This window comes from Dromiciops gliroides, chromosome 3 (genome assembly GCF_019393635.1).
Source record: "Dromiciops gliroides isolate mDroGli1 chromosome 3, mDroGli1.pri, whole genome shotgun sequence".
NCBI lineage: Eukaryota > Metazoa > Chordata > Mammalia > Microbiotheria > Microbiotheriidae > Dromiciops > Dromiciops gliroides.
Window position 1 is genome coordinate 621,517,105 of NC_057863.1, and position 26,052 is coordinate 621,543,156.

The following is a 26,052-nucleotide window of genomic DNA, read 5'->3' on the forward strand; positions in this document are numbered from 1 at the left end:
TCCAAGATCCTGTCCAATGCCAAATCTGCCATCTATAGTATTAAGAACTTAAAATATCAAAGGGAGGTGCAAATCACCACCAATTAGTACTCCCCCCCCCAACAAAATGCGGAGAAGGAAAGACTCTATATACTGTGGGTGCAGGCACACTATGGGAAGTGCATGATGATCACAACGGAATTTCAAACAGTCCAATGTACTTGGGACAGAACCTGGCTTCTGTGCTTTTTTTGGCCCACGTAATATCTACATTGGATTTGAGTTTTTTCTGAATCATAATCCCGACACAATTTCAACAAGATAAACAGGTGCCGTCCAGAGGCAGCTGAGTGGTGCGGTGAACAGAGCACTTCATCTCTGAGCTATCGTTTCCTCATCTACAACTGGAATAATAATGTCTATGTAACCTACCTCATAGTGTCATTATGAGAATCAAAAGAGGTAACTAATGCAAACCATAAATGTCACCTATCATTATTCATAGTGAAACTTGTTTGTAATATCTTTCTTTTTTCTTTTTTTCTTTTTTTTTTCTTTTTTTTGCGGGGCAATCGGGGTTAAGTGACTTGCCCTGGGTCACACAGCTAGTAGGTGTCAAGTGTCTGAGGCCGGATTTGAACTCAGGTACTCCTGAATCCAGGGCCCGTGCTTTATCCACTGTGCCACCTAGCCGCCCCCCTGTAATATCTTTCTAAATAGAGACTGCACGGTATCATAAGAAGAATCTTGGGTCTGAACTCAGAGAGATCTGGATTTGAATCCGTATTCTGCTCCTTACTAGCAGTAATCTTGTGCATGTTATTTCATCTCTTTGGGACTCAGTTTAAGAGCCATAAGAGGGACTATCCCAAGGATGCTCATACATAAAATGTGCCAATGGCTGAAGACAGGAGGCGGTATCATAGTGAATAAAAACCCAGCTTCCACGCTAGGAGAACCTGGGTTCAGGAATTTCCTTTAACACATCCTGACGTTAAAATCCTGAGCAAGACACAGACATCTCAGTACTCTAGGTACCTAACACTCATGAGTTGGAGAGAAGGTACTACCCAGCACTGGTAGGAGTTGGCTCACTTTGGTAATTCCTTATGCTAGTGAAACCATAGGTCTAGTTTTTATCTCCCATTTTAATGTATGAATGAAAAAAATAATAATTAAGTACTTGTTATGTGCCAGACACTGTGCTAAGTGCTGGATATAGAACTACAAGTCATTCCCTGCCCTCAAAGAAATTACAGTTTAATTGATGAATAGTGTGGGTCAGGAAGAACATTTTGATCTGGGAGTCTCAGGAATTAGAAGTAGAACAAAAACAATGAATTGACACATACTAGAAAAAAGTTAGACCTTGCATCCTAATTTGAGGCTGCTTTCCTCCCTCCCCCAAATCAACTGAATTTTTCTTCAAGAGTTGATTTGCAAATTCTTTGTCAAGTATAAGGTACTATATAAATGTTAGCTATTATTGTTGCAGTAATCAACCTCGTGGGTGTTTTGCAAGGAAATCTCCCTTTAAAGTACTATATAAATGCAGTTTACTATAAAAATAAAAAGATGAGCAAAATGCTATCAGAAAAACCTGGAAACACTTACATGAGCTGATGCAAAGTGAAATGTACTGCATACAAAATAACAATATTGTAAGATGATCTACTGCAAATGACTTAGTTATTTTCAGCAGTGCAGTGATCCAAAAAAAAAACCTCTGAAGAACTTAGGAAAAAGGCACTCCATCTACAGGGAAAGAACTGATGGTATCTGAATACAGATGGAAGTATATTTTGTTGTTCGTTTTTCTAAAGTTTTTTTGTATGCTATATTTTGCATGACTGCACATGTATAACTTATATTGAATTGCTTGAGTTCTTAAGGGGGGATAGGGAGGAAGGAAGAGAATTTGGAGCACAAAGTTTTAAAAATCGATGTTACAATTTGTTTTTACATGGGAGGTGGGGGAAAATTCTCAATTAATTAATTAAAATTTTTAAATATTAAATAGACTCTGTAGAAGGCTCACACCTAGATACCGTGAATAAATTCATTAAAACAATTTTAAAAAGTTGATTTGCTGGCACCTTTTGTACTACTTTCCCCAGGTGCCTTCAGAATTACTGTTTCCAGTACTGCTTAGTTTCCCCATCTGTAAAATGGGGGTGTTGGACTAGACAGACCCAGGCCCAGCTGGACTAAACAGAGCCAGACTCTACGGTCCTATAATCTTCCAGAGCCCCTAACTAGCCACTGAAGAAGGGAAGAACCAGGGATAACACAAGAGAAGAAATAACAATGTCATAAAGTACCTCATGTTGGGGATGAGAAGTCAGCTCTCTAATAAGCAGCAGCCTTTCCCCAGAGCCCTACCCTAAGTACGGGATCTTCACCATCTTGGAACTCCATGGGACTGGGGGCAGGGGAGATATCCCATAAAAGTCCTAATAAAAAAGCATAATGGTTTCTATATATAATTTATTTATGACTCTTCTCCTTTGAAACCACAGGAGGTATGGCTAGGTTTCATATCATAAAATTATGGAAAGTCTCTGTTACCTTAAAAAAAATAACTACTTAGAATATTAGCTTGAGAACTGGAAGGGTCCTTAGAGACAGAAGATTGATGAAGTGAGAGGTAGGCAAATACAAAAAGCAGAAACTGTAAATCAGGAAACTTCTGTCACAAATCAGTCAAGAACTTATTGAGTGGATGGTGAGTGGAACAAGGGATGGGGAGCCACTGGAGTTCATTGAGTAAGAGGGGGTGACGTGGCCAGATCTGCACTTTGGGAAAATTATGGACAGTTTAATAGAAGGATGGACTGGAATGGGGAGATATTTGAGGCAGGGGGACTAACTAATGCATGGTAGCTTTCTGACATTATGTCGAGTGTCCCACGCTATGTTCCACATAGTTTTTACCTCTGCAAAGAAGTAGAGCAGCTGCCTTCTCTTGTCTCTTTTTAAAGCCAAACTTGATCATTATAATTTTTATCATTCATATTAAATTTTCTTTTTTCTTTTTTTTTTCAGGGCAATGAGGGTTAAGTGACTTGCCCAGGGTCACACAGCTAGTGTCAAGTGTCTGAGCTCGAATTTAAAGTCAAGTCCTCCTGGATCCAGGGCTGGTGCTCTATCCACTGCGCCACCTAGCTGCCCCCAGATTAGATTTTCTTGTTCTTTCCCTTTACTTTGTTTCAGTTATCATTTGGCTTTTAAAGTCCTTCATAATCTGTCCCCTTCCTACAATTCTAGTCTTCCTATACCTTGCCCCTTCTCCCCTTTACCCCACATACTTTTCAGTCCAGTGACTGGGCATTTTTACTGACTGTCCCTCATCTCTGGAATGCTCTCCCACCTCATCTCTGCCTCCTGACTTCCTTCAAGTTCCATCTGAAATCCCACATTCTAGAAGAAGCCTTTCCTGACACCCCTTAATACTAGTGCCTTCCCTGCGCTGATTTATCTCCATTTATCCTGTATATATCATTTGTACAGAGCTGTTTGCATGTTGTCTCCCCAAATTAGACTTTAAGCTCCTAGGGGGCAAGAACTATGGGGGGAGGAGTTGTCTTTCTTTGTATTGCCATTGCTTAGTCCAGAATCTGGCACAGAGTGGGTGGGCGTTAAATAAATGCTAGTGAACTTAGTGGGCTTCATTGACTATATGTTCTCCTTACTTCATTTTGCATAAGTTGCATATAAATCTTCCCAATGTGTCTCTGTATTTATCATTACATTAGGAAGCAATAATTAAGTCAATAATATGCCACTGTAAAAACCTGAATAAAATATTTAAATTGACAGCATAGTAGTAGCAAGGCTAAGATATTTCATTGTAGGAAATAGTGAGTAACATATAGAAGAGAAAAAAGTCAGATACTCAGATGAGGCAAAATCACATTAAAGGGGTAAGAAAACAAGATTGAAAACCTGGAAATTTTGATAGTTTCCTATTGTCTATTCAAGCAAGATTGGCAGAATAATGGCAGCAGAAGGAGCATTTGCCCTTAGAGAAGAAACACTAATACCAGCTCTACCACTGACAAGATTTTGGACTTCAGGAAGTTCTTAGTCCCTCACACCCGTGGTTTCCTCATCCTCAAACTGGGCCTCATGGACTTTATTTTTGGTTTTTTGGATTTTTGTGTGTGTGCGTGAGGCAATTGGGGTTAAGTGACTTGCCCAGGGTCACACAGCTAGTGTCAAATGTCTGAGGCCGGATTTGAACTCAGGTCCTCCTGACTCCAGAGCCAGTGCTCTATCCACTGCACCACCTAGCTGCCCCTGCTTCATGGACTTTAGAAGTGACTTAAACATCTAGTCCAAACGCCTCAATTTACGGAGGAAAAGACTGAGGCTTACAGAGATAAAAGGAGGCAGAATGCTACAATGAAAACAATTCACCTGTAGACCTGCCTTTGAATTCTAGCTCCTCTGCCTGCTACCTTGGTGCCTTTGGGTAAATGACTTATTTTCTCTGGAACTCACCTTCCTCACTATAAAATTACACTCAGGTACTTGTGCTAAATGTTTGAAATGCACATGGAGGAATATCAGTTCCTGCCTTCAGAAAGCTTACATTTTAATCAAAGATACTACAGACATGGGGGAGTGGTAACCAGGAAAGAACATTTTGGTCTAGAAAGTCACAAGAATGGGAAGTGGATCAAAAAGGAGCTGGATTTCTTTTTGTTTTTTGTTTTGTTTGTTTGGGTTTTTTTTGTATCCTCAGTACTTAGCACAGTACCTGACACCTCAGAGGTGCTTAATAAATACTAATTGACTAGATAACATCAGAGTTACCTTCTAGGTCTAAATATATTATTTCTATCATCCATGTTTATATATGATAAGAGAGGCAACGTGGTGCAATGAGAGAACTAAATTTGGAATCAGACAACCTGTGCTTTGCCAGTTATTAACTATGTAACCAAAGACATGTTACTTCCATATCTGTAAAATGAAGGGATTGGTTCAAGTCCTGACAGTTAAGCTCCCTTGTAGCTCTAAATCTATGATTTAAGTAGCAGAAGCAAAATTTGAACCCTGGACCTCTGACTCTAAATCCAATACACTATCTTAACCCCGCCCTCCCACTGCCCGCCAACCTCTAAGCATTGTTCCAATGCTCAAATGTTGACATATTTGCAGATGTAATTTGAAATTGTAAATTAAGGAAAAGTGTAAGTGAATAGGGGGAAGAGAAATACACAATTAACAATCATAAGTGTGAATACGAATGGAATGAATTCACTAACAAATGAGGTTAGATTTTTTAAGAAGCCAAAAGGAGTCATTCAGTTGTAAATAAGGTGTTAATCACTTTGCCTGTAACTAACCCTGCGGTTATAAAGAAGTACTGGCTAGTGATCCTGAATGTGACTTTCCTTACTCCCTACCAATCAAGTATGGAACCCACCATACCTCTTTGGAAGCCTTGCTGCTTCTTCCCTGGCTGCCTCTCACTCACCCCTGGTTCTCCTCTATGACTAGATCAGGGCACAGAGGGACACAGAAAGCAGAGCTAACTTTTCAAAAGAAGAGTCTGGGGACAGCTAGATGGCGCAGTGGATAGAGCACCGGCCCTGGATTCGGGAGTACCTGAGTTCAAATCCGGCCTCAGATACTTAACACTTACTAGCTGTATGACCCTGGGCAAGTCACTTAACCCCAATTGCCCTGCAAAAAAAAAAAAAAAAAAAGAGTCTGGAAAGAGAAGTTGGCAGAGGAAGGCATTGTGATTGTCTTCATGTATTTAAAGTGTTGTCAACGAGGAGAGATGAACCTTGTTCTGTTTGGCCCCAGAGGGCAGAACTAGAAGTGCTGGATGAAAATTGCTAGGAGACAAATTTAAGTTTAATAGTAGGGGAAATTCTTTAGCCTTCCAGGCTATACCAAGGTGGAATAGGCTATCTTGGGAAGTAGTGGGCTTCTACTTTCCAAGCAAAGGACAGCTGTTTAAGGAAAACTCATCAGGCCTGCTATAGAGAAGACTCTTATTCAGGCATAAGTAGGATTGGATGGTTTCTGAGGTTCCTTGCAATTCTGAGGTGCAGTGATTCTGTGAATAAAGATTACTTACTCAGAGGCAGGTCTTTGGATCCCACCCATAGAATAACACATGGAATCCATTTCAAAGACCTATCTCTTTCACACCCTCTGATCTCCCTCAGATTCTGAACCCATATTTAGAGTCACGATGCCTGCCTCCCCACAAACTCATTGGGAGGAAGGTGAGCTAGTCTTCCCCAGATTGTGGACCTTCCCCAGAAAATTAATTCCACCCACCACCATCCAGTCTCAGTCCTTGGCTGTTAGACTTCCTCTGTCCTCAGTCTATTCTCAGACTCATTGTGCAAATTAAGTACATGAAAATCAGGCTCCACCAACTCCTGTCTCCTCAATTCACTTAAGGTGGGTGAGGCCCCCAAGTGAGAGGAAACCTGCCTTTTCTTAGTTTTCTTTTTTAACTATTCTTTCTAAGCGGCAGTATGACTTGGTGGGCAGAGAGCCTCCAAACCAGGAAGAACTGGACTAAAGTCTGACCTCTGACATCTAGTGTTGGTATGACCCAAGAAGTCGATCTCTCAGTGCTCCAGATAGCACTCTAAAATAGGGATTGTTAAGTGGGAACTTTAAAAAATGTGACGACTATATCAATATAAGGAGTTTGCTTTCTAATCCTCTGTATTTTCTATATTTTAAAACATTATTCCCTGGAGTTTCTAGACTTCACCAGACTGCCTGAGTAGTACATGACACAAGAAAGGATAAGAACCTCTGTTCTGAAACAATAAATTGCAGAGAAACTAGATGGACCAGTGGTTATGGAGTCAAGCAGATCTGAGTTCAAATCCTGTCTTAGACATTTACAAGCTGTGTGGCCCTGGTCACTCTCAACCTCGATTCCCCACTTCTGCAAAATGGGGTTAATAAGAGCTCCTACTTTCTGAGAGTTTGATTTAAAAAAAAAAATTATAAATGTATTTTATCATTTTCCAGTTACATGTAGAGATAGTTTTCAACATTTGTTTTTATAAGATTTCTAGTTTCAAATTTTTCTCCCTCCCTCTCCTCCCTTCCCCGCTCCCCAAGACAGCAATCTGATATAGGTTATATATGTACAATAACATTAAACATATTTCTGCATTAGTCATAAGAGAAGAATCAGAGCAAAAAGGAAAAACCTCAAAAAAAGACAACAGCACCAAAAACAAAAGAAATAGTATGGTTCAATCTGCATCCATATTCCACAGTACTTTTTTTTTTTCTGGATTTGGAGAGTCTTTTCCATCATGAGTCCTTTGGTACTATCTTGTACCATTGTATTGCTGAGAAGAATCAAGTCTATCACAGTTGATCAACACACAATGTTGTTGATGCTGTGTACAATGTTCTGAGAGTTTTCTGAGGATCAAAAGAGATAACATAGATAACAGCCTCTGCAAATCTTAAAGTGCAGTTATAATTGCTAGATGACCTGAATTGGTGTTTGTGCATACAGATACATGGGAGTTTCTCACTTGGGAATTCCCAGTACTAAGGAAATCACAAGTCCTGTTCCTATCTCCTATCCTAATGAATGAATAAGTGAATAAATGAAAAAAGAAGCATTTGTGAATTACTCACAAATGCTTGAGCTAAATGTTTGAAATGCTCATGGAGGCATGTCAGTTCCTGCCTTCAAAGAGTTTACATATTAATCAAGGAGACCACAGATAGAGGGGAGTGGTAACCAGGAAAGAACATTTTGGTCTAGAAAGTCACAAGGATAATCGAACCAAAAGGCAGTCAGCTGACACAGACTAACCACGTGTTAGTACTCTCCTTTATCAGATAGTAACCACCGACTTTGGTTAGCAAGGACAATGGCTTAAATTAGAAAGCTACTAGACGTGTCCTTGCTAATCCCTTCAACTCCCACCCATCAACTAACTGCAGAAACTTTATCTATCCTGGACTAGTTTCTCCTGCTTCCTCCTGCCAACCAGTCCAGATTTTAGGTCCTTTCCTTAGGTCTCTATCTTGTCTGTCCCCTCCTCCTTTTTTTCTCTCCCTCCCCCTCCAATTGAATTTGTCTTTAAAAGCTAATTGAGTTGAGCTGACAACAAAATAGCCTAAGTATTCTTAGCTATATCTCCATTGAACAGGGACAAGACTATCCCAGACCAATGGCAAACTTGGCCTCATTAGAGACATTTGGAGGCAATATTTTTTCAATCAGTGCTTCTTCTATTGGCTGCTATGCATGGGAGCCGATGAGGTATTTCATTGATCTTCACATTAGTAGGGGGGAATCATAGTGGGTGACTGCTGTTGAGACTTTGGCATATGGTTTTCGCTTGGTTATTTTCCTGTGCATTTGCACTTCTGAGGAAAAAAATCATTTTGACAAAAAAAAAAAAATGGCAAGGGGTATCAAAGCTCAGAAGAGACAAGCTGACTCACGTTTATGAGTTGTTTGGAATTTCCATGTGTTTCTCAGCAGCTCATATTGTGGCAGTCAAGCAGCAAGTCTTGACATGTGGGCTGAAAGGATGGTTCTCTGCTCCAGACCTTGTTTTAGAAGAGAAAAGTTTGTTTATTTTAATATCTATGTTTATATACGTTATATGGAAGTCTTTAAAAACATTTAAAAACCAATCGGTCCCCTTCTACATATTTCCTTTGAAGCCTTTTGGAATCCCTGGAGGGAAATGCATAGTTTTCTCAGCATTAAAGAGTCATTTCTGGAGAGGGCTGAGTTTGAAGGCAAAATACAGATCACAAACATAAACCTCCCAGCTATAAAAATCACTTAGCCCTTCCCTCTCCAGCTCCCCTACTAATGTCTCTCTCCTGGGCTTCTAGTTTATGTTGAATTTCCTTGGCTATTATACCAGTGTTACTTAGTAAGAGTAGTTGAGATTTACTTAATGGATATTTACACAACATTTTAGAGACATTATTTCATTTAATTCTCACAACAGACATGATATAGTTCTCACCTCATTTACTATTGAGGAAACTGAAGCCCAAAGAGGGGAGGTACCTTGCTCATTTTTACCCAAATAGTAAGAACCAAGGATAGGATTCAAGACCCAGGTTTATTGGCCCCCAGTACGGTTTGTTTTTTCTTTAAAAAAAAAAAAAACTAAAAAAACCCTTAATTTTATTTTTTAAAAGTTGTATTGCTGCATTTGTTTTTACTTCCTGGTTACTTTCTGGATCATCATCCTCCCTGCCCAATGAGTCTATAACAACAACAACAAAAAAAAAAAACAACACAGTGAAACTAAACAAACACACATAGACCATGTCTGACAGCATATTCAATATTTTATACCTATAGCCTTTCTTCTCATTCATGAAAGAATAGTGCTTTTTTTTCCTTCTCTGGGGACAAATACTGATAATCTCTTCTCTGAGGGTGGTGGTGGTGGTAGTGGTAGTAGCAAAAGTAGTAGTAGTAGTAGTAGTAGTAGTAGTAGTAGTAGTAGTAGTAGTAGTAAACAACTAACATATAGCCCTTTAAGGTTGGAAAGATGTTTTATCTCATTTGTTCCTTACAATGACCCTGTGAAGTAGGTACTTATCATTCCCATTTTCTAGAAGAGGAAACTGATGCTTTGAGAGAGATAAGTGACTTGCCCAGGGTCATACACCTAGTGAGTGTCTAAGAGGGGATTTGAACTCAGGTCTTCCTGACCCCAAGTCCAGTGCTCTGCCCACTATACCACCTACCCACCTAGATGTATATAATTAGTCTTTATAATTTTAGAACACCCTACTTCATGTTATCATTCCTTGAATTTACAGTATTGCAGCCATGTATATTGTTTTCCTGGTTTTGCTTACTTCATTCTATATCAATTCATTCAAATCTCCCCATTTTCCTTGGAATTCCTTATATAGAATATATCTTATGCCTCAATTGTATTCCATTACATTCATATAACATAATCTTTTTCAGGCATTCTCCTCAAATGTACTTTCCCTAACATAACTTATTCCTCGAATTCCAGTCTTCTATCATCATTTGCCTGCTGGACAGCTCCACCCTTATGTCCCAGTGGTCATCTCAAACTCAGTGTATCCAAAATGGAAATCAATTTGGGGGTGTGCTGAAAGCAGAATGTTAAATTTTCACTGGGAGGATTTGCACCTCAGAAATGGACAAATGCTACAAAATTGGGCCTTGATTTGTTATTTTTGATTGCCTAGAGTTAGGAAATTGATGTAAAATATGCTAATGATGTAGCTTCAACTTAAAAGTGTGTCATACATAACATTTTTACCCCAGATAGGCAGTTGTTAAACATTGATATTCAGACTGCTATAACTCATTTCATTTTCTCTAAAACTCATTCTTCTTGTGAAATCCCTATTTCTGTTAGAGCAACACTATCCTCCTAGTCACATTTTTCCCCCAAGTGTTAGTGCTCCCATGCCATACCTCCACCCTGAAAAAAAAAAGGGCCTCATATATGTACCTGTTGCTTCCTCCTCTTTGAGAGCAGGGACTATTTTATTTTTTTCCTGGTGTCTCCAGCACCTGACACTTAGTACCCATCTAATAAATGTTGACTGGTTGATTTTTCATTTATTCTTCTTTCTAACTTACTACTCCCTCTCAGTTGCTTAGTTTTGTTAATTCTATCACCTCACCTTTTCTTACATCTATCCTCTTCTTGCCTTGAATATAACATCCACCCTGGGTAAGGCCCTTGTCACCTCTCACCAGGATTATTGCAATAGCTTCCCAATTGGTCCTCGTGCTTCCAACATTTCTCCCTCTCCCTCTCCCTCTCCCTCCTCTCTCTCTCTCTCTTCTCCCTCTCCCTTTTCCTCTCTCTCTCTCTCTCTCTCTCTCTCTCTCTCTCTCTCTCTCTCTCTCTCTCTCTCTCTCTCTCTCTCCCTCTCTCCCTCTCCCTTTTTCTCTTTCATCTTTCACACAGGTGCCAAGTTGAAATTCTTAAGAGACAGATTTGTCCATGTAACTCTGCCCCCCAACAAATGTTCAGTGGCACAAGACATTGAAAATATTTTGCAGAAACAAAATTAATATATTTATGATAAGAAAGGAAGTGATGGAGGGGGGAAATCTATGTTTCAAACTTCTCAGGTAAGAGTTTAGTATCTAAGATATATTGATAATTTACAAATATATGTGTAATATATATGCTCTCTATACACACATATATGTGTAGATTTTGTTGGATGTATATATGTATATATATTATGTATGTATATATATAAATTTGTGACCACACATATATGTATGTTTATATTTTATACATAATATATATGTAGATAGATAGATAGCTAATGATGAATAAATCAGCTACATAGGGGCAGCTAGGTGGCACAGTGGATAGAGCACTGGTCCTGGATTCAGGAGGACCTGAGTTCAAATTTGGCCTCAGACACTTAACACTTACTAGCTGTGCGATCCTGGGCAAGTCACTTAACCCCAATTGCCTCACCAAAAATAAATAAATCAGCGACATATAGATACATTATATAATATATTGAGAGATATATAAAACCAAAATCCGTTCTCCAATAGATAAGTGATCTTCCTTAGAATGTGAGATTTTTTGAGAGCAGGAACTGTTTTTTGGCCTTTCTGTTGATCTCCAGTCTTTTATTTTTCTGAAGTGCTTTCATGAAGTTCCCTGTGGGGTGGGGCATCAGATTCAGTGGTGGACGAGTTTCTCTGCTGATAGGCTGGACTTGTCCCAATAAGGCTTGGTGACTCTACTAGATGGATAGGTCAGCTGGACTTGCTCTTAGTACAGCAGTATATCTTGGCTAGATGGGTAAATCAGCTGCTGAGCTGGCTCCTCACCCAAGCCTGACTACTGCTGAGCTGTCCTGGAGAAGTTGCTCAGCTAATGGGCTACTGCCAGACTGGTCTGGGCAAATCTCAACTGTTGGGCTCTTCGAAGTGTGCCATGTCTCTGCTGGATGAATCAAAATACTGGACTTACTGTGCTCATTACTATGGACAATCTATCAACTCCAGCTTCTGAATGAGCTGGGAGTGTGCCAGTATTCTTTTCTGCAGAAAGAATGACTCTCCTAGCCCAGGACTGGCAAAAGTCTCTCTTTTCTGGATTTTTTTGAAGTTCTAGCTTCAATCCTTCTGGCTAAGATCAAGTTTTTTTTTCAGTGAGGGCCCCTCCTTTGTGATGATCAGCCCAGTTATGCTTCCCATAGTCTCACTGGGCCTTGTGCACTAGGATAGAGACAAAGGTGTGGAGTCCTCCTTAAGGACAAGTTCATTATCATTTCAGAGCAATTCGAGTCCCAGACCCTTTCTAAGTCATAGAGGGATTTTCTTTATTACTCAAATAACTTCCCCTTTGCATTTTTATTTTGTTTTTAAATTTTATTTTTTTATTCTGCATTCAAACATCAAAAAGAACATTTCTATGCACATGTTGTTTGTCATTCTCCAAGAGGACCATGACATCAGGGTGATGTCATAACTTGCAGTGGATTGGATTTAAGTGAGGGAGGGACGTGCAGTCACCAGTCTCATTCTCTCCTCCAGAGCCATCTGCATCCAGTGTCAAGACTGGATGACTGAGGCACTCAGGGTTAAGTGACTTGCCCAAGGTCACATAGCTAGTAAGTGTCAAGTGTCTGAGGTCATATTTGAACTCAGGTTCTCCTGACAAGTGAGCCAATGCTGTATCTACTATGCCACCTAGCTATACACATAGCAGAGTATAAAAAGAGGATTCTTTATGAAACTGAATCTATATTTCAAACTGCTTGCTTTTTAAAAAGTATGTAATATGGCTTCAGTTGCCTGCAGCTAAGAAAGCAATATCCAAAAGGAACCCATTAAAATTACCATTTAAACATGTTTTTTTAAGTATGTATTAAATTTTATGTTACTTTCAAAACTTTCTCGTTTGTCTGTCCTTCCTTCTGAACTGTCTTCTGTTTTCTTCTATGCATTTAAAAATGTTTTAATGGCACCCTTTTGGGGGGGGCATTATTGCTAATGCCCTCCTGCCTCTTCCCCAAATAATGGAGATAAAGAAAAGAAAGGGGGAAATACTTCTAACAAATTAACATAGCTAAGCAAAATTAATCACTCAGTGGCTATGTCCAAAAATGATTTCTGGAGGTCAAGTCTGGTGGGCATTGTTCCAGGTAGGAAGAATCATCGGGGTAGATGGTAAGATGACCCTGTTGAACACCTGGATAAGACAGGATGCATGTTCTAGTGTGGGGCTGGCTCAATATATTGGATTACATATGTCTGTGCTCACTTATTCAGTAATCAAGACTGCTCAGCCTCAGGGCAGGAGTTCTGAAGAAACCATTAGCTGATTTGATTTTAAAGACAGAGATAGTAAAAACCAAATTAACAAATTAAAAAAAGGAAAGGGAATTCACAACAAATAGAGAAGTAAAAAAGTTGAGTAGAAACCCCTATATTGAATTATATGACAACAAAAATAAAAACCAAAACAAAATGGATGTATAACCACAAAAATAAATACCAAGAATGAATAAAAATGGAAATAGGAAACTCTCATAACCCAATCTCAGAAAAAGAAACTGAGTAAGCCATAAATGTACCCACTAAAGAAAAAATAAATCTCTTAAGTACAGACAGATTTATAAATTAATTCGATCAAACATTTAAAGAAGAGAAAATACTCCCTATGATACACAAGTAATTTTTCAAAAATGAAGAGGTATTATACCACATTCTTTCTATGAGACAAAGATTGCCTCTTATGGTCTTTGTTCTCAAAGAAAACCAGAATAAATCAGAGAAAGGGAATTGTAGATTGCTATCAATAGTAATGATTATGCAAAAATATTAAGTAAAATACTGGTGAAGAGATTATAACAAAATATAGAAAAAGTGATTTTATTTCAAAGTTGGTTTTACACGAGGAATGCAAAAGTGTTTCAACCTTGAGAAAACATTGCAAATCATAAAAAAATGTCATTATGTCAGTAGATACAGAAAAAAAATTGAAATGATATTGCATTCACACTAAAGCAAAATAAGTTGGAGTGAAAGGACATTTCCTAAATATGATAATAACATTTATTTAAATCCACAAGCTAGCATTAGTTATAATGGAGAAAAACTGAAAGCTTTCTTAAAAAGGTCAAGGGTGAAGAAAAGAGACCCACTGTTACCACTGTTGTTGACAGTACTAAAAGTGTTGGCTATAGTAATAAGTTGAGAAATAGAAATTAAGGCAAAGAAGAGGTAAAATCATCTATATTTGTGGATAATTTGATAGTTTAATTAGACAACCAGGAGAACTATTGTTTTAAAATAAGTACAAAAAGCATGAACTATCTGGGGGTTAATTAAGACATTGATATACTACAGATTTGAACGTGTAGACTGGAAGCACCAGGCAAATAAGAACTTTTGTATTTTTGCTTTTATATCCTAAGGACCCATGCAGTTTCTTACACACAGATGATGTAAAATAAATTTGTTCAATTAAAGTTAATCAAATAAAACAACTACAAAATCATTTTCACTGAAATAATGTGGCATTGTGGAGTAAAATTTACCTGGGAGCTCCCTCTTTTACTCTCTACTCCAGAGAAGAAGAGCTGATTCTTTACAAATTATACCTTTGTCTTCCCATTGGGTGACCCAGGTGCATGACCTTTCTTTTGATCCAGGCTTCTACCCTGCCCCTCCATTCGAGGAGTGAGATTTGCCTGAGTCTCCAGTTACTACAATGAATGACCAGGTTTAGCCTTAGGGTAAAATAGTCTCTATGCACTTGAGCCATCTCTCTACTAAAATTAATAAAAGTCATCACTCTAAGATCAACTCACACATACAGCCTGTGGAGCCTCTAGTTATGGAGAAAACCCAATATTTGAACAGAAAATTGCATGTCTTACCTGGTTAAATTCTGTGTATTTCCAGAGAGCATCCTCCATTTGCTCTCTTTGTCACAGAATTAAAATACAGACATGCATTGCAAAGCAGCTATGATCAGTCACAGATATTTTTATATGGAACAAAATCAAGAACTAGAAATGGCTTTTAAAAACAGTGAAAAGAAGAACATAGACGTGCCTGCTAGCCACAGGCACTAGGTAGAGAGCTGGGTGGGACTTGTCGGAGAAGAATCAATCAAACCATTTCACAGCTTTCCTTCAGTTCTTAAAGGGACAGTCCCAAATGATGGCATCAACCTGAGTTCTTTGTAATAAAAAGTGGAGGCTTGACTAATAAATCCAGACTGTTACACTTAATACCTAAACCTGGAACTCACATATTCAGACACCTGCAAGGAACAGATTACTGTGCTACTGTTGCTGCTCTTCCTACAATATACTACATAGTCTTCTTGGCTATTTTCTCTTTCCTTGTCCAGAGAATTTCAAAAGATTCCACTGTGGCAGAAGTCTCTCTCAGCTCTGAATTTTCCATATTCCAGTTTCTCCCAGAGTAGAAGAGAACACTGTCTCTACAGGACTAGAAATTGAGGATTAGAGAATCAGTCTAAACATGTCTCTGGTAGCTAGGTGGCCAGGTGGATAGAGCCCTGGGCTTGGAATCAAGAAGACTCATCTTGCTGAGTTCAAATCTGGCCTCAGACATTAACTGTGTGACTCTATGCAAGTCATTAAACTCTGTCTGCCTCAGTTTTCTCATATGAAAAATGAATTGGAAAAGGAAATGACAAACTATTGCCAAGAAAATCCCAAATGGATGCTGGTCCACTGTTGGTGGAGTTGTGAAAAGATCCAACCAATTCTGGAGAGCAATTTGGAACTATGCCCAAAAGGCTATAGAACTGTCCATACCATTTGATTCAGCAATACCACTGCTAGGTTTATATCCCAAAGACATCCCCAAAAAGAGAAAAAGACCTATTTGTACAAAAATATTTATAGCAGCTCTTTTTGTGGTTGCTAAAAATTGGACATCAAAGGAATGCCCATCAATTGGGGGATGACTAAGCCAACTGTGGTATATGATGGTGATGGAATATTATTTGATGGAATATTATCATAAGAAATGACAAGCAGGATGATTTCAGAAAGGCCTGGAAATACTTGGATGAACTGATGTTTGGTGAAGTAAGAAGAACCAAGAGAACATTGTCCTCAGAGACAGAAATATTGTTTGATGAACTGTGAATGACTTCACTATTCTCAACAATACAATGATCCAAGACAATCCCAAAGGATTATTGATGAAACATACTATCCACCTCCAAAGAAAGAACTGATATTAATGGAACACAGACTGAAGCATGCTATTTTAAACTTTCATTTTTTCCTTTTATTCAAGTTTTCTTATACAAAATGATTAATATGGTAATGTTTTACGTAACCATACATGTATAACCTATATCTGATTGCTTACCACCTCAGTGAGGGAGGGGAGGGAGGAAAGGAGGGATAAAAATTGGAACCTAAAACTATATATAAAAATGTTTATTACTTAAGAAAAAAAGAAAGAAAATCCCAGAAAGGCTCACAAAGTGTCAAGACATGACTCAATATGTCTAAAATAAAACTAAATATGTCTCAAAACTATTAACATATGAAATAACTAAATAGAGACATTCAATATTCTAGTGAGGCAACTTTGATACGGTAAAAATGAAATTACTGTCCAAGTTTATTTATAAACCAGGGAGTTTCACACTAGGGTATGCACACCTCTCAGTGAATATAAGAAGGTTGACAAAGGGATGGGGGACTGCTTGGTAAAAAAAATCTATATTATCCTATTGAAATTAAGCAACCTATTTTACTTCTTATATCCATATGCATGATAAAATCTCAAATTTATATCCCTTCCTACTGAATAGGAGTTACAGGAAGATTTATTGAAAGTCAAGAGACATGAGGACTGAGAAAGAATGGTAATTCCTACTATATATTTTAAGTTAGGTCAATTGTAATTACTATGGGGATACTTCATAAAATTGGACAAAAACAACAAATATATAAATATGAATTCTATCTGAATCACAAAATTCACATAGGAGAATAAAAGGTCAAGAATATGTTGTAAAATAATGGGGAAAAAAGCCATCAAAGGGGATTTAGCATGACCAGATTGCACACAAAACATTAACCATAAAAAGTATCTAGTGCTAGAATAAGAAAAAAAGGAAAAAGTAATCTGTGGAATAAACAAAGTAAAGAAAAAATGGAAGAAACTTAGTATAGTAGTCTAGTGTTCAATAAATTAAGAGCACAAAATGCTGGGATAAGAACTCTGTTCAATAATGACTGCTGGAAAAATTAAAAATATGGAAGAACATTTACTTTAACAAACTTCTGGCTAGTGACTAATATATGATAGATATTGTTCTGTACCTTGAGCAAACCAAAACCAAATAGTCCCTGCTTTCAAGGGGGCTTACATTCTATTGTGTATAACATACACAGCCACAAATTGTACAAAACAAATTTGATAAGGGAGGAGAACACTAACAACTAGGGGAATAAGGTGTTTGGGCCAAATTCAGTATGGGGAGAGTTAATTGGGCAGCTCACTTTAATATTGGGGTTCAGGAAATAATGGGAGACCTCTAGGTCCAGAGTTTCCTCTTTTCCAAACTGCCTTTTCTTTAGTTATTTCTCTCAGAATGATAAGAAAGGAGATTAACAGCCTCTTTTCCAAAACAAATCAGGTTTTATTTATGGGACCAATTTATAACACAAGTGAAGTTAATAAAGCCAGGGACAATGAGAAAAGGTATAGAGAAAGGGAAAAATATGACCCACAAATACTGACTCAAACCCTAAACTTGCTTCCAGCTCAGCTGGCCTAAAGAGCCAGCCTCGCTTCAACAACACAAACTCACCACCATCTGGAATCTGTAGTTCCAAGGAGTATCAGCTGTGCAATGTCTCCTGGTTCGGAGGAACTCGTAGGTGGAGCTTAGGTACTTAGTTGGATACTTTGATGCAATAAATGTTCTTTGTGTTATTCAGTCCCACCTAATATACATGACAAATCTGATCAGAGTTCCTTTTGTTTGTTCTATAATCTCTTCAAGTACGCACCGTCTTCCCTTAGGGTTTTCAAGATTACATCTTTTCAGTCTGACCATAATGAAGCAAAGATGGGGTCATAGAAACCCCAAATCACAATTAATTCCTTACACAGGCAAGCTCTCTTTTAAGGGGTAGTACTAAGACTGAGCCTTGATGGAAACTAGGGATGCCAAGAGATAGAGGTGGAAAGAACTTTCTAGGAATGGGGAAACAGCCTGTGTAAAGACATGGCCGTGAGACACTGCATAGCCAGGGATAGTAATTAGACCAGTAGCATGTGTGAGCAGCAGTAAAATGGGTTTAGACCAACATCTTATATCATGTGATCCCAGTAAATTCCAAATATTTAAATGAGACAAATATGAACATAAATAAACACATATGAACATAAATAAGGTAATACCTTTTAAAAATTAGAGGAGAATGAAGAGTTATAATACTCCCTACTCTAGACAGGTGAAGTAACTAGCTGCAACAAAGAGAATGATTTGGTAGACAAAATAAAATACTTCAAATTTTATAAAAATAAAGGCTTTTGTAAAAAATAGGATGTTAATATGCTTTCATGAGCCCTTTGAAATTGTCTTGAATCATTGTATTGCTGAGAATAGTTGTCTTTCACAGTTCTTCATCAAACAATATTGCTGTCACTGTGCACAATGTTCTGGTTCTATTCACTTCACTATACATCAGTTCATATAAGTCTTTCCAGGCCTTTCTTAATGCAATGCTATTGGATCTTTAAATGTGGTAGGAGTCTCAGGAAAAGCGCAAGAATTAACCCCTTGCATGGTATCTATGGGGCCTTTAACAGTAGAATATTCATTTTTACTTACACCGTTGCCCCTGTAAATCTATTAGGTTGTGATCTCCTTTGTAAACTTAGAGCAACCAAATCTTGTGCTCCAGATGGGGCTCCCTACAATTGCCAGAGGATACTATTAATTTATTACCAGTTTTGATTGCAGACACTCAAGGAACAGTAGGGGATACATCCAAAAGCCCCTCTGACTTTCCTGAGTCCCTATAGGCCTCATCCTCTACTGAAGTGGGGCCCTTTAAATCTGCTATGCCTGTTACTATTAAAATTAAAGGGGGGCCACCTCCATCCATTCCAAAGTATCCACTGTCTAAAGAAGCTATAGAAGGAATCACCCCTATAATTGAGGCTCTAAAAAGCCAGGGCATTATTGTTCCATGCCATCATCCTCTATGTAATACTCCCATTTTGCCAGTTAAAAAACCCAAGCCTGGGCCAGATGGCAAACCTGTTTATCATTTTGTACAGGATCTTAGAGCAATTAATTCTTATGTTATGCCATAGTACCTAATCCTACCATCATAGTTTCTTGAATCCCATGTGAAGCTACATGCTTCACAGTGGTAGACCTCTGCTCTGCCTTTTTCTCCATACCTGTGCATGAGGACTTCCAATATTTATTTACCTTTACTTGGAAAAATACACAGTGGACCTGGACTAGACTCCCACAGGGATTTGTAGATAGTCCTACATTATTTTCTCAAATTTTACAGCAGGATCTGGCCTCCATTACTTTTAAAGACTCCACTTTAGTACAGTATGTTGATGATTTACTTTTAGCCTCCCCTCATGCTGAAACTTGTTAGGAAGACAGCTGACATTTATTATTAGAACTACGCAAGAGAGGCCACAAAGTCTCTAAGTCAAAGATACAATGGTGCTTACCTCAGGTAGAATATTTGGGCTTCATTCTGGTTTCTAGAACTTTCTCTGTCTCTCCTAAGCGAGTCCAGGCTATTCAACAACTCTCTGCTCCCTCTACTAAGAAGCAGCTAAGGGCCATTCTGGGAGCAGCTGGGTATTGCAGACAATGGATACCCTCTTTGGGTGAAATTACTAAGCCTCTTACAGCCAGCTCTAACCAAAAATTCTGTCCCAGAACCTTTACAGATGGACTCCCAGCATTTTTCAGCTATAACAGAATTGAAATGGGCATTGTTATCAACACCCGCACTAGGACTCCCAGACTACAGTAAGTCTTTTATTCTTTTTGTACATGAACAGAAGGGAGTGGCTTCTGGGGTCCTGACTCAAAAATTAGGACCTGTCCAGAACCCAATAGCTTCTTATTCCAGTCAACTAGATTCTGTGGCCTGTGGGGCTCCATCTTGCCTCAGGGCAGTGGCAGCTACAGCCCTTTTGGTAGAAAAAGTCTCTGATATGGTCCTAGGTAATCCTCTTACAATACAATGCCCTCATGAAGTAGAAGCCCTCTTACTATGCCATAAAACACAAGCCTTTTCAGATCAAAGACTGGTTAAGTATGAAGTAACCCTGTTAGGTAATGAGAATATCACTTTAAAACACTGTATAGTCCTTAACCCAGCAACACTGCTCCCTTACTTACCACTCTTGGGGGAGCCATTGCATGACTGTGCCTCTTTAGTTGATATGGCTGAGAAACCCCGTGATGATCTTTTGGATACACCTTTAGAGAACCCTGATATTGTCCTCTATACAGATTGACCTCTTATAAAAGAGGGTACCCATTACACTGGGGTCACGTTAGTTTCTGATTATGATATTATCTGGGCAGCTTCTCTGCCTTCACATTTTAGTGCATAAGCTGCTGAACTTGTGGCTCTCACACAAGCCTGTAACATGACCAAAGTGCTACCATTTATACCGACTCCAGATATGCATTTGGTGTCTGCCATGCTGTAGGCATGTGTGGGGCTGGCTCAATATATTGGATTACATGTGTCTGTGCTCACTTATTCAGTAATCAAGACTGCTCAGCACACACAGAGAGACTTTCTAACATCCTCAGGCAAAGCTATTGCTAATGGAGACCTTATCAAGGACCTCCTATCTGCCCTGAAACTTCCCTCTTCTTTAGCCATTGTACATTGCCCTGCTCACACAGGGAATAATGATCCTGTTTCAAAGGGGAACACATGAGATGATTCTGCAGCTAAGCTTGCTGCTTTAGAAGCCCCTGAACATGTATTTAACCTCTCACCTTCTGAGGATGTTTCTCTCCACCTAACTTATGATGATTCTGAAGTAGAAAAGTGGAAAAGAAATTCAAGACTAAACAGATCAATGGAGTCTGGATGTCTTCAGAGGGAAAACCACTTCTCCCCCAGATATTCTATCACCAGGTATGCCTCTCTATTCACAGGAAGGCCATTTTGGCACACAAGGCATTGTGGACTCAGGAGGACCTGGATAGCACCAGGTATAACTAACACAGCATCTCAAATCTGCTCAGGCTGCTCCACATGTCAATCTTACGATCAACATGCCTTCTGTGCTAAAGCATATGGAAGATGTCCTTGATCATATACACCTTTTGATCATCTACAAATTGACTTTATTTCTATGCCGAAAGCAGGACATTATAAATTTTGCCTTGTCATTGTTGACCAGCTAACTCAATGGGTGGAGGCTTTCCCTGCCCAACAAGCAACTGCTGCCTTTGTGGCCAAAGTTCTCCTTAAAGAGATTATCCCCCACTTTAGGCCACCAGCATGTATTGATTCTGATAGAGGTACACATTTTACAGATTCAGTTCTCTCCCAGATTTATTCTTTCTTGAGAGTAACTCCTAGATTTCATACCCCTTATCACCCAAGTTGAACATATGGATAAAGAGCTTAAGAGCATGATTGGCAAATTATGTACTGAAACCCATTTACAATGGCCTGATGTTCTACCCTTGGCATTATTCTATCTATGCAGTAGGCCAAGAGGAGAACTCTGTGTATCTCCTTATGAGATGCTTTTTGGTCACTCTCCTATCCAAGCTAAAACTTTTTCCCTAGTTTACACATCACTGGTGGGAAATGATACTTCTGTTACTTCCTATATACAGGAACTACAAACTAGGCTACATGAACTCCATGAGGCAGGGGTCGCTGTATAAGCTGGTCCTTTAGATTTTTCCTTGCATGATTTAAGTCCTGGAGACTATGTATATATTAAGAATTTTCATTGGACCAGTCGGACCTAGCCCGCTTGGGAGGGAACTTTTCAGGTATTATTAACAACTCCTACTGCTATTAAAATTGGAGAAAAAGAATCTTGGATCCATTGTTCCCATGTAACACCTGCACCACTTGTAGGTAAAGAAATTTAAGACAAAACTCAACCAGCTGCTAAAGAGAAAAGAAACCAAATGGAGCCTAGAGATAATAGACAGTTCCGATTTGCAAACCTTATCACTCAATTGCAAATCCTGGGACTCAAACTCCATAAGGTATCAGGAGATGGAAATTGTCTTTTCAGAGCCCTCAGAGACCAGTTAGAAGGTCATTTGAAAAACCATATCAAACACAGACAAGAAACTGCTAATTATATTCTCAGTCATAAAAAAGACTTTGAGCCTTTTATAGAAAACAATATTCTCTTTGAAAAATATGTTGCTGATTTGAAAAAAGCTGGTACTTTCATTGGGAATGATGTGATTGTCGCCTTTGCAAAACATAACCAACAGAATGTAATCATTCATCATTTGAATAAACCCCTGTGGCAAATTTGCAGTACAGACAAAGCCAGCACTAAGGAACTCCATATTTTCTACCATAACGATCATTTTGACAGCATTAGAAGAATCAATGATAATTTAGAAACCCCTGCCACTTTGGCATACAGAGAATTGGGCAACCAGTTTAAAAAATGTGGAGTGCCCCAAATTCTAGCAATATAAGCTCTTACCTTAAACAAGTTTTTCCTTCTACAGGTAAAAACTTCTCCACAGTGGCAGCTAGATGGTGCAGTGGATAAAGCATTGGCCCTGGATTCAGGAGGACCTGAGTTCAAATCCAGCCTCAGACACTTGACACTTACTAGCTGTGTGACCCTGGGCAAGTTACTTAACCCCCATTGCCCCACCAAAAAACAAAACAAAACCCCAAAACACAACTTCTCCACCAAGAGTACATGCCTCTCTTGCTGATTGAGGTTTTATTTCCTTTTTGATAAATTGATTATCACTTCAAGTATCTGTTATTATACTAGATAGAGAATTCATGTACAAGATGATGTGGTTTACTTACTTAATGAAGATTCTTTAATAATGTTTAATATTATCAGCCATTTACATTCATTTATCATTTATATGTCATTGTGACTATGTATACTCTAGGTATGGTTTGAGATTATGGTATATATCACAAGTATATCCTGAGTTATGCAACATAACATTACCATCATATTGTCTTTGGTGAAATTAATATGAGATTTATGAATTATGGAAACTTACCATTTCAGAGACTAATTGCTCTTACACTGAGCTTAACAGAGATGGTTCAACTCCATGATGCAGGCCCTGAAGAGGATATATGTGCAACAGGAGGAGAGACAGGTGCACATAAGATGCCCTGATGGAGGCTGAGAGAACAGCCATTCGGCGAAACCTGGGGGTAGGATTCCCTTAGTCCAAATCCATTCAGGAAGTTCATAGTTTGCTGATTATAGTGGCTATGTAGAGCACAATCACTGGACATAGTCCAGTTTCTTCCTCTCTCCCTCCAAAAATGGCCTGGTGTCATGGAAGCTCCAACACATGCACCTGGTTTAACTTGACTTGGCTTCATCACTCCGTCTGGTGACATGGTAGGAATCCATCCACCTGAGGCCTAGCACAATAACTGGATGTCTACAGAACCACGAAATTTGGTATGGTAGCCTTCCCATAACATTTTCAGGTATCATCACAGATACAATACTAAATTTGGCCTCGATCCAGACACATGGTGGTAAAAAATGTTAAAAACCAGGATATAAATCCTTGTCTTAATTGACTCACACAACTGCCTCAACTCTGTATTGCTTATGGGTATAAGTATCCTCCATAGGAGGGAATGTAATATGCTGTTTGTATCAAGTTTAAATTTATTCTATATGAGTTATATTTTGAAGAACTCTCACTGTTTAATTTGATCCCTGACAATGCTATACTAAAGATTGGTGAAAATCCAGTAGTTATACAGCTAAAGAAGTAAAAGTATCCAGAGACAACTAGAATCCAGACTCCATGATGGCATCTTAACACTCAACGAAGACAAGATTTCAAGGACTCCAAATGAACATTTATATGTATCTTCTGCAGAGGTTTTACCTCTGCTGACATTGTCAAATCGTGAGTCCATGAAGGACTGTCCCTCTGGACTAAATTTTCCTTTTCTCCCTTTCCTATATTGTTATTAGCATATTGTTTGTTAGCATAGGTTATGATATTGTGTTATTTTTTACTGCTTCATCAAGGAAGCACCCCATGTTTCTTAACGAAGCAAAGTGGGGAATGTAAGGAATTGGTTGTGATTTGGGATTTCTGTGACCCCATCTTTGTCTGGGATTGGAGGCCCCGGAACATGCCCTTGTGTGCTGGCCTTGTGCCAGACACCCATGCACCTACATGGGCCTGGCCAAATTATAATAAGGGAAGCCCTGCCATGACAAGAAGCCTGGTGAGGACAAGTCAGGTGGTCTTCAGTGTCCGGAATGGGTCTCTGTAGAGCCATCTGTTAGTTCTGTCAATCAGGGCTGCCAGACAATTAGCTTGGGGCTGTGTGTGTGTGTGTGTGTGTGTGTGGACAGCCCTGTTTCCTGTGGGAGAGGAGGCTTCTGGGAGAGAGAAGGGAAGAAAGTTCACTTTGGCGCACACAAGCAAGGGAGAGGGATGCTGTGCAGCTGGTTCTCTTTGAAACTACTGTTTCCAGGTGGTGGTGAGTTTGCGGGTTGTATTTTTTCCTTCCCCTATTCCCTTTTTCATTGTCCCTAGCTTTATTAACCTCACTTGTGTTTTAAATTTGTTCCCATTAATAAACCCTGTTTTATTTTTTGAAAGAGCCTGTTAATCTCCTTTCTTACCCCCAATATAATGGCCACCCGCCCAATTAACTCTCCCCATCCTAAATTTGGCCCTTGCAGAATCAAACTTTTCTCACATTCTCTGGTTCATTATTTCTCCACTCCAGAGATCTGGAGGGAATCTTTTGAATAAAGCTTAGGTGTGACTTTAGGCTCACACCTAAGGTATTATCACAAATTAAGGTAAATTGAGAGACAAAGTTCTGAGCATGATCAACTTATTAGCTAGGCTAGCAGTAACCAATAAATTGGATCTATGGCCTCTCAATAACCAAAGACATTGAGTGAGAGCTGACAGAGTCTTTTATAACTATTAACAAGATGATGGCAAAATCTCAAGCAACATTAAGTATTTCTTCTTCTGCTTGGATATTGTTGACATAGTCAGAATTGAGATTATATCATTTGGGCCTCTCTTTCTGAAATTCCCTTAACCACATCCAAGACTCTTAATCCAGTCAGAAGGAAAAGCTTCCCATGCAATAGGATTAGTCTACAGGTGATGGGAGTTGCTACAATTGTTTAAATTGATGATATTTTGACCTTTTAGGTTAATGGTTCTCTGGAAAGTGGGTAGTGGGTGGGGTTATAAGGGGAAAGTAATTACAAGACAAAAGCTTGACCTTTAAGCAAGTTTCTCCAGGATGTGGGTGGTAGGTGAAGTTTACAAGGGGAGGGAACCTCAAAAGGTAATATTAAACCTAGCTTAAGTCTTAAAATAAAATTAAAATCAGCTTTCAATTTGACAATCTCCCCTTTTGCTTCTTGGGAGGCCGTGATTCCCATGAATCACTAAGCTCCATTAAAATTACAAATCAGGGTATATTAAAAATCATTTCTGCCTATGTATGTTAAAATCATTTATGTCTATCATTTATATCTATCATAATGTTTACTAAAGCTGCTGCAATGATAACAGAAAAAATGCTGTGAAAAAGGGGCTTGTGTTTCTTTTTGTTCTAATGTTATGATCCTAATATGTGGGGAAAAGGATGAAAGAAATTTTATCCCAAATATTCTACTTTAATAGGACTAACTTGAGAGGGGATGACCCCTAAAACATCAGGCTTAGTCTTATAACAATTCACTCCCTGATCTTTGAGAATACCTGTGATGGATACATTGACAAACTCCATCAGGGGCTGCCCCTTTCAGTAAGTAGTCCTTACACTTGGGTAAAGAATGAG